This window comes from Rhipicephalus microplus, chromosome 7, assembly GCF_043290135.1.
Source record: "Rhipicephalus microplus isolate Deutch F79 chromosome 7, USDA_Rmic, whole genome shotgun sequence".
NCBI classification, from domain to species: Eukaryota; Metazoa; Arthropoda; class Arachnida; order Ixodida; family Ixodidae; genus Rhipicephalus; species Rhipicephalus microplus.
Window position 1 is genome coordinate 144,215,961 of NC_134706.1, and position 8,730 is coordinate 144,224,690.

At 44.5% G+C, this 8,730-nt stretch overlaps 1 protein-coding gene across 1 annotated transcript in view; it reads right to left on the reverse strand.

Annotated features, from left to right (window-relative positions):
- The window catches only part of LOC142767897 (uncharacterized), a 59,920-nt gene that overhangs the window by 49,328 nt on the left and 1,862 nt on the right, over positions 1–8,730 (reverse strand). The gene's annotated exons all lie outside the window — the stretch shown is intronic.

An 8,730-nucleotide genomic window follows, 5' to 3' on the forward strand; every position in this document is an offset into this window, starting at 1 on the left:
AAGATGCCTGTGCTACCTGGACGACATTATTATCTTTTCGTCAACGTTTCCTGAGCACCTAGAACGACTGGATCAAGTTCTGACGTGCCTTGCCGGCGCCGGGCTTCAAATAAACACTAAGAAATGGTCTTTCGCTAGCAAATCTACCAAGGTCTTAGGACATGTCTTTAGCAAAGATGGCACCCGGCCCGACCCTGACAAGATTTCTGCAGTTCTTCACTTTCCGCGTACCGAAAAACCAAAGAAGCTTCGCAGTTTCCTTGGCCTCGCCTCCTATTTTCGCCGGTTTATCCAGAACTTCGCTTCTATTGCTGCTCCATTACACCAACTACTCGCTTCGAACGTCCCCTTTCTGTGGTCTCAAGAATGTCAAACGGCATTCGAGCTGTTGAAGCGGTCACTCACGTCTGAACCTCTGCTCTGCCACTTTGACGAAGCCGCACCGACTATCCTTCATACCGACGCTAGCAGCCTTGTTATAGGAGCCGTTCTTCTACAACGCGACAAGTCTTCCCTAGAGAAAGTTGTTGCATATTCCAGTCGCGTACTCACCCCTGCTGAAAAGAATTACACTATAACTGAGCAAGAGTGTCTGTCTGTGGTTTGGTCGGTCCAGAAGTTCCGTCCCTATCTCCACGGCTGTCACTTCACAATCGTTACGGACCACCATGCCTTAAGCTGGCTTTCTACACTGAAAAACTGGTCCGGACGCTTGGGTCGGTGGATACTACGCTTGCAGGAGTACGACTTTGACATAACATACAAGTCAGGCAGAAAACATCGAGACGCCGATGCTTTATCTCGTTGCCCGCTTCCAACTACCCATATCAGCGTTGGTGAGAACTCAACCGCCACATCTACCAAAGTTAATACGCTCGCATCAATAACGCAACCCTTTTCGGACGACCAGGCAACATTTATCTCCCACCAGCGGTCCGATTCATACTGAAGATGCATGATGGACCACCTTTCGGGAGTTTCTCATCCACCAAACGCACGACTCCGTCGTCAACTCCTGCACTTTAAGCTGGACAATGGGGTTCTCTACCGCCACGTCTACCACCCTGACGGTCAGCGCTGGGTTCCTGTACTGCCACGCTCTCTTCGACTTCAGGTGCTCGAAGCCTTCCATGCCCGTGTGCTCAGATTTGGGTGCACGTTAAAGAACCCCAGGTGGTCGAAATTTCCGGAGCCCTCCACTACGGCGTCTCCCATAATCATATGGTGGTTTTGGGACGTTAAACCCCACATATCAATCAATCAATCGAAGCCTTCCACGACGACTTGACTGCTGGTCATCTTGGTTTTAAAAAAACTCTTGACCGCATTCTATGTCGTTATTACTGGCCTGGCCTTTCTTCTAGTGTAGCGCGGTACGTCGGTTCCTGCTACCCATGCCAGCGTCGTAAACTCCCCACGTCTGCCCCTGCTGGACCTCTACAGCCACTTCCGTGCCCGTCAATGCCTTTCGAGGTTGTAGGTGTTGACCTTTAGGGGCCTCTCCCCGTCACATCTGCTGGCAAACGATGGATAGTGACCGCCGTGGACCACCTGACACGATACGCTGAGACTTCCTCTGTTATTACAGGCTCAGCTGTGGAAGTTGCAGACTTTATTCTTCACGCCATAATCCTGCGTCATGGGGCTCCTCGTGTACTGCTTAGTGATCACGGCAAAGTGTTCCTGTCACAAATGGTAAATGAAGTACTCCGCGCTTCTGGAACTACTCACAAGACAGCTTCAAGCTACCACCCTCAGACAAATCGTCTCACAGAAAGATTTTACCGAACCCTTGCAGACATGATAGCCGTTTACGTTCAACCCGACCACAAAAACTGGGATACTCTTTTACCATACCTGACATTCGCTTACAACACCGCCGTTCAGCGAACAACTTGCTACTCACCGTTTTATCTCGTGTACGGACGCACCCCGACTACCTTTCTCGACGTCTCCTTCTTTAGCAGCCATGGGAATTCATGTCAGTCTTCTAGCGAAGAATACATTTCCCGCCTGGATCAGTCTCGCCATCAGGCTCGCGTCAATACTGAAGCGAGACAGCACGAGCGGAAGATCACCTATGACGAATCCCACCGCGTTGTGTCTTTCCAACCTGATGACGAGGTGCTGCTTTTGACACCTATTCGCACTCCTGGTCTCTGTGACAAATTCCAACCACGCTTCATCGGGCCATACATTGTTTTAGAACAGACTTCACCGGTTAATTATCGTGTGACACCACTCGTCGCCCCAACAGACCGCCGCTACCGCAGCACAGAGATTGTCCACGTTTGTCGCATGAAACCTTTCACGCGACGTTCCCCGTCACTTTGACTTACGACGGCCAGGGTGTCCGCTTCCAAGCGGGGGGAATTAGTGCGGGCATTTGTTACTTGCATCGTCCTCATCCCTGCATTCTTTCCTCAAGTAAACGCTGTCGCAACTCAGACTACCAAGACTTCATAATATATATATATATATATATATATATATATATATATATATATATATATATATATATATATATATATATATATATATATATATATATATATATATATATATATATATATATATATATATATATATATATATATACACGCAAGAAAAGAAGAATCCAGCGCGCGGACTTCAACGTGGGACGTCCGCAACGTGAGTGCGAGGCGTTAACTACTGAGTCACCGAAGGATTCATATTTTTTTAATGACTTGCATATCAAGGCTGTTCGCATTTCACATATTTACATAGTGGCCGAAAAATAAGTGCGTCACAAAATACACCCACAAAATTGATTGAAGTACCGTCAGCTCTTAGCTGACTAGTGATCAATACTTTGGCATTCATAACAATGGATCAATGCGTACAATCCAGTCTGGTACATCCTCTTAGCCCTTCAGCACTTCAAAGAAATGGCCCACAGATTCGCGAAAGTATTGGCGGACAGATAGCATTTCTACATCCGCGTTTTCAAATGCACATCAGGGTATCCATATACTGTGCAGGCCCACAAGCATGATTAGGTCATAACATATGCATGCCTCGTTTTTAACCAAAAAAAACGAATATCGTTGGGACTTAATGGTATTTCTTTTTCAGGGTTCTCTGTAATACGTCCCAGAGAAAGACCAAGCTACAGCGATCTTTAAACACGTGTTCAATTATTTACGATTTACTACATAAGTGGCACTCTGTGCTCCATAGGACGAATAATTCCCTATCCTGCAACCACGATTTAACTGGTAAGGTACCAGTAAGTATTAAAAAACGTTTTGACCCCTGGGGCTACAAGCATTCTTTTAACATGTTTCAGAACAACCTGTCTTGGGCCTGCACAATATTTCGGACGGTAAGATGGTAAAGGTAGTGAAATATCGACAAGGTGTTCATACAATTTTTTACGCGAATCTTCATTCAGATATTCTAACGAAAATCTCACTGATAGAAAGTGAAAAGACGCAACAACCTCCTTTAAATACCCCTATAGTTGTCCTTGCACATTTTTTGACGATACGGAAAATCCCCGCAGCACTCTAGACAACCTTCATTATGTAACAGTTCTCAAATAAAGGGTCATCTACATTACGCAGAAAAAGAAACGACTGAAAAATTGTCTTACGTACAAAAACATAATGCAACCCCACTATCTCAAACTTTTCTCGTGCAGCTCGATCTTTCCCAGACAGAGCTACAAATTCAAATTGTAAATAATCTGTGTATTTTCTGTATACTTATTCCACTGCAGTGCTAAACCTGAAATACATAGCACAGCGTGCTCACTACAAAAAAGTTGCACGTTGTGGCCCATGCGAATATCGAAATACCCCTGCCTTTTCATTTTTTACATCATTGGGCAATGCTTGTGTTTCTCTGAGCCACCGAGGGGTACATCCTGCAACGTTCAAACAGCCAGCTATTTTTAGCTACCACTTACCGCTGTTGGTGGGCATCTCGAGGAGGAATTATTGTGTTTTCAGCACTATCGGCAAGAAGGCGCAATGAGTGCGTGGCGGCTCTCATCTCTCACGCGTACTTTCGCTCTTGGAGAGGATCGGAAGGGGACGATCTCTCGCGCACCCTTAGCTTCCGGTGGGGAGGATCATACGTCTTGGCTGACGTTGGGCTTGCACTGGAAAGATTCTGTTGTAGTTAGGGGCTCACAAAGGTCCCTTAAATTGTTGCACAGCCTCCGTTTGCTTTCCAGGCACAGCGAACTAAAAACTGCGACGCTTATTCTCGTTCTTCTATACGTGTGAGAACGTTCCGTGCGGCATTTGTGCGTGAGAAACGCGGGGCACGTTGCGATCTGCTCGCCATACTGTGCGTGACCTTCGAATTTGATGCTATAGTGTTCATTGCTTTGCCATTGCGGCAAAGCTGTGACTTTTTCGATTTCAATAACTTCTGCGCGTTCCCACAGAGAAAAGACTTCAAATTATGGTTGCGGTCTTTGTAGCTCATCCACTTGTTTCTCGCGCATGCAAATCGTAGAAATCCAGCCAAGCATCAACGCTTGAAATACTGTCAAACGTGCTTGCTCAAACAAAAACATTTTCTTCTCTCCTATATTTGCAACTGACACAAGAAGTTCTAAATTCTGCTGTTCCTGTTCGATACATGGCATCTGCACTTCAAGTAAATCGTCAAGGACTCCTTCACTGCGAGTATCAGTGAAATTTGTCGGTATTTGCAGTTGACGCAGCGGGGGAGCTTTTCCCTAATTAGATGCCAAATCATCAATACCGATGCTCACCGACACGCCACGTTCAGCGATGTGGCCATCCACAGTAGCTTAGATGATATGGGTTATCGTGTCCAGAAGGCTCGGAGTTGTAGTGGCTTCCTGTAGCTCCCCTTATCTCTGGACCTCTGCTTGGAAGCCAAATATAAGGGGTTGCTTTTGACGACGAGTAAAGTCCAATTCAAACTTCATTTGCAGGCTCCTGACCTCGATTGCGCCAAGGTGAAGTTTTCATGCAGATCGTGCAGATTTATTCAAGCATGCACCTCAAGGCAATATTCTGGTTGATCCAGGCAAAATATTTCATTTTTATAGTGTGCCGAAAAAGCTAAAATAAATATGCTAGTACGTGACTCGAACGGTGTCAGATTGAGCTAGTAACTATTTCTCGTGGGTTCCAGTTTATATGGAGACAAGTATTCGTTGAATATTGTGTAGCGCTTGGCATTAACAAGAATATGCAGCAGCTGTAGACATTTGAGATCACGTCACTTGGACAGAGTTTGTAGACATAACGCAGCAAGCTGAGAAGAAGGTGACGTATTCCTGCCATAACGGTGGAAAACTGAATGAATGGCTTTATTTTGAACTGATTCAAGTGTGTTGATGTCAGAGACTTATGAGGGTTCGATACGGGGCCGGCATATTCAAGGATGGGGTGGATTAGCGCTATATATGTAAGCAGTTTTGTTTCGCTTGGAGAATCTTTTAACGTATGAGATAGATATCCCAGGTTCTTTAAAGTTTTATTGCAGCTGTACTTCATAGGTTTAGACAAAGACATGTTGGCTGTGAAGGGAACGCCTGGGTACATATATTCGGAAACACGTTTCAAAGAGGAGTTTTGCAAGGGTAATTGAACAGCGTAACAGATGCGCGTTTCTAAAAAGAAAGAGTGAGTGTTTTAACAAAGTTTATGTTTATATTCCTTGTGTTGCACCACCTGAAAATTTGTGCAAAAGAATAATTATGTAAAATGTGGTCATCATAGCTATTAAATACACTGTACTGTACACTGTCGTCAGCACAACGGTGGACTCGGAAGACACAAAATCGCCGAATCTTTCATATATAGTTGGATCAAAAGTGATCCCAGAAGTGAGCCCTGGGGCACTCCTGATGAAACATTGACAACAGACGAGTCGGAGGAACTGAAAAAGGAATGTACTGAGAACAGTTGTTAAAAAAAACTATCAATCAAGTCAACCAATAAGTAAATGTTAAGAATAGCGTTGTTTATTACATGAATAGCGTAAAAGTTCCGAGACAAAAATTGTCAAACCCTTTTTTTCCCAACACGCGTGGCGCACACCGGTATTCCACTGGCCAAAGTATAAGGGTTCATGCCACAGAATGCACCTCTCCTTTCCCCCTGAAAGAAATTGATGGCACTCTTTAACATGGACGGAAATATTATTTAAGAGATTACGATGCCAAGTCCCCTCATTAAATCTGTATCCACACAGGTCTTGTCTGGCACCATCTCCGTAATGCATCTACTGAAACGAGAGTGGATCTCTGCATTATTTCCTCTTAAGTGTCTTCATTTCATTTTCTATTTGTGTCTTCGTTTTCCCTTTTTTTCTATCTTTTTATATTTTTATTACCATTGCTACTTTCTATTTTTTCTCCTCCTTTCTTTTAAACGCGTTTTCTCGCTCTCATGACCTTTTTTCTTCCTCTTTACCTTTTTATGTCGCGGTTCTCTTCATTTGACATAATTCTTTTTGTAATAGCGTTCCTGGAATTCCCCTTTCTCTTGCTTTATCTTTCGCTCTTATTTTATTTCTTTATGTTTCAAGGGTAGTGGCGCTAGCCTAGTATTGGTGGCGCATATCCACTCGATCTGTTGACTCAGAGTTGAAGAGAAAAAAAAGAGTATTTCTTTTTCAGGTTCACTAAAAAACTTGAGCTAACAAATTAGGAGTATTTCGTTGGAACTACCCGGTTCTTGACCAGTCCCCCAAGGACGTAGGTGTGTGCTATGGCTTTCAGGCTCTTCTTTCGTTTCTTTCACTATGTTATCGATTCTTGGCCAATCCCCTTGAGTAGGTATGAGCCATGCTTCAAGATTCATCACTATCATCATCTAGTGAGAAGGCAAGAACTACGGCGAGCTACAGCAGCTTCACCAAGCTTCTCCGCTTTCGTCACTATAACACGATCCCGTCCAACCTCATAAAGAAGCTTGAGAAGAACGTCATACCCCACCTTATTGACGTCTGAAAGGCTCCTATAGACTATAGACTATATAAATATTGCATATTTGAAAGCTGTGGTAGACGCGTTAAAATAGTAAGGCGCTTAAGGCGACATTGCGGCGCCGAAGCTGCGCCTACCCAAACCTCGCCACCATTTTCTAGGATCATGTGACAACAGAGCAGGTGCTATAAAGCTGCCTATTATCACAATATGTCGGAAGCCATCATTTTCTCCTATACACGCACTGCGCAATGCGCCCATTGTTTAAGACAGTAAGGTGGGCCAGTTGGTTGGGATCCATCGTGAACTTGTTTAGAGTGCGACGCCAGAAACACATAACTTTTGCTCCTTACCTGCCCCGTGTTTCTGGTATTGCGCTGTAAACAAGTATACACCCATTCATGGGAGTTGTTGTATACACCCCCTGCATGTGGTGCTCACGTTACGTGCACACACAAAGGCATACAGATGCGGCGCTTCGACAGGACAAGCTTGTAACTCCTACCATGTCCTTTTGCGGCGATCATTTTGTACGATAAGTTGGAAATGCAAAACTGATTGAAATGTGAAGCATGTGTCGCCTTATAGTCTCCGAACACGTGTCCGATAATTCGGGTAGAAATGAATTGAAAAATGTATGAGCACAACATTTGTTCAATTATTATCTTGTGTTGTGTCATTGGAGCTCAGCGTAAGGCAGCCTGACCCAGACGAAGGTTAAAGACACAGACGAGCGCCATAAGTAGGCGCTTGTTTCTGCAAGCAGTGTCTCTCGTCTTCGTTTTATTGCATCTTCATTTCTCGGAATACTTGTAGGGCGCAGGCTTCGTGCACGTCTACGAAAGATGCAAGCATGTTGGTGTGGGCTAGTTTTTGTCGCCATGAAGTGCATAGCGGCGCTGCCCAGATTAGCGCACTCTTGAACAGGTGTGCCAGGGTAGGTTTAATTCTTTGCAATTGGTTGTGCTATGAGGGCGCACATGCGTTCATACCCAAATATGTATAAATATGGCGCTGTGACACTATAGGTCGCCTCTACATATGATCGGAAACGGTTGATTACCGAGAAGCTCAGAGAAGCCCAGGGCTATCTTACAGTTCAGTACCAGCCGGGCTTATCGCGTACGACCCTATTTTTTCGTCTTACGACGTTTTCACCAAAATATTGGTGTTATGCAAGCTTGCTTTCAAGAGAGTCACAAGGCTGGCTAAGATGTAACCACACTAAGTTATGAAAATGAGACTGTCAATGTCTCCACGTCCTTGGCGTCATACTTCAATGCCCCAGAGTTGTATTCTGGACCGAGGGAGCACAAGTGTCCTTTCCTCCTTTGATCGTTCTCGCTAGGCAAGCCTACATAGCTGATGCAACCACGAAACTGAGTGAAAGAGATACAGACCATCGGAGTGGCAAGCCACTATGTTTCGTAAAAACGAACTCACTGCTATATGTTTATTATTCGGAATTTTCTCTGTTTCTTCCTCAGTCCCTTTGCTGGACGCAAGCCATTGAAAGCCATGAAAGTTTTCCATAGAGTATAAAATGTGGTCTCACAAGGCAGAACACAATAAAATATTTTTTTTTTTGCCATGAAGAGACATTCTTGCAAATACGGCTCCACTTCTAGTCACTTACTTTCTGTAAAGCACTTTGTTGTCACGCAGCTCCACAAGGCATTTGAAACTTTGTGCGATGCTAATAGCCCATAATATGCCGAAAAACACTCTATCATTTTCAGTACTGTTGTTCACTGTTTTGTTCCGTTAAATGTCGCCATCTGAAACCTCCT